This window comes from Diaphorina citri, unplaced genomic scaffold, assembly GCF_000475195.1.
Source record: "Diaphorina citri unplaced genomic scaffold, Diaci psyllid genome assembly version 1.1 scaffold1169, whole genome shotgun sequence".
NCBI lineage: Eukaryota > Metazoa > Arthropoda > Insecta > Hemiptera > Psyllidae > Diaphorina > Diaphorina citri.
In genome coordinates, this window is record NW_007378598.1 from 7,611 (window position 1) to 9,132 (window position 1,522).

Consider the following 1,522-nt stretch of genomic DNA (forward strand, 5'->3'; position numbering starts at 1 on the left):
ATCCCTGTTAGGCCTATACAAATCAAATGGAACTTAACCGACTGTTAGCTTAACAGGCCTTCTAAGGACTGAAAATATATTCGTGAAATTCACCCAAAGAGTAGCAGGCTTTGTTAACACTTCCAGTGGCGTAGCGTGGTCTAAATTCAAGTGTAAGGCGTGTAGGGTACTAATTTCCATCATCCATGCTCTTCATGGATTGGCATAGACAAGTTAGTATAACTAGGTACCTACCTACCTTCCCAGTTCCACACTCGCCTTAGTATGCCTGATAATCCTGACTAGGAAAATTGTTTTTTTTTTCTTCTCAGTGTAGGTACATCACTTGCTAACAACGTTGATGTCTTTATGATGAAGATGTAGTTTTACAATTGAAGACCCCTCGGGAAAAAAGATGGGAGTCCAATTAAAAAAAAAAAAAAGAGTTAGATACGTTTTATAGTACCTACTTTCCCCCCAAAACTATCGATTTTTGAAGTCAGAAATGCGAAAAACAATGAGGGTACAGAGCTAGAACGATTTGAAAATATCATACACACGGAAAGAAAGATGAATGTCGCAGAGTCACAGCAAGAAAGATGAGAGTCCAAGATCCCAGTTTCCACGTGATTTCAGCTTTCTCTGTTGTTTTAACTTGTCGGTTCTAATTTCAGTTGTAATTAGTGCGTGCCAAAAGTCAGTTCTACGGGTACGGTCGGTTTGTGGTAATATTATTAAAATAATTTAATATTATTAGACAAATGGTGGGTTTCACCAACCTTCTTTTCAGCCCCAAACAGCCTGTTAGCTTAACAGCCCTGTTAAGCCTATACCTAATGCAAATCAAATGGAACTTAAATGGCTGTTACCTTAACAGGCCTTCTAAGGACTGAAAATATATTCGTGAAATTCACCCAAAGAGTAGCAGGCTTTAGTTAACACTTACATACATACATAACCGAAATCGTTCCGCTTAATCTGCGGGTCGATTTATGTAACCTCTCCACACCATATTCTATCCCTATATCTCTCGTTATTCTCCACATCCATCCAATCCACTCCTCTATCCTCAATATTCTTTCTTATCGTGTCACTGTATCTCATTCTTGGTCTTCCTTGTGGTCTTGATCCTTCTGGTTTGTACTCATAATATTTCCTTGGTAATCCGTGTGGTTCCATTCTCCTCATATGTCCAAACCATCTCAGTCTTTGTCTTGCTATGCGTTTATTTAGACTTTCTACGTTTATTTAAACACTTCTAATATTTTAATTCTAATTTCTAATGCTAGATCGCGATTTAGTTAGGGGAACCTTTACAAATGAGATAATATTGGAATCGGTCCAAAATTTATTTCCATGAGATGATCTCCTGGACTTGTTAACTTTTTGAAGTGCTCGTAAAATTATAACCAAGTAACTTTTATCTTTTGGATTTAACAATGTTAAATTAAGATTTAACCCTTGGATTTCTAAATATTAGATTGGGCTCTCTATAGCTCTACAAACTCTACATACTCGCATAGCAGTTCTATAGAATAAATAA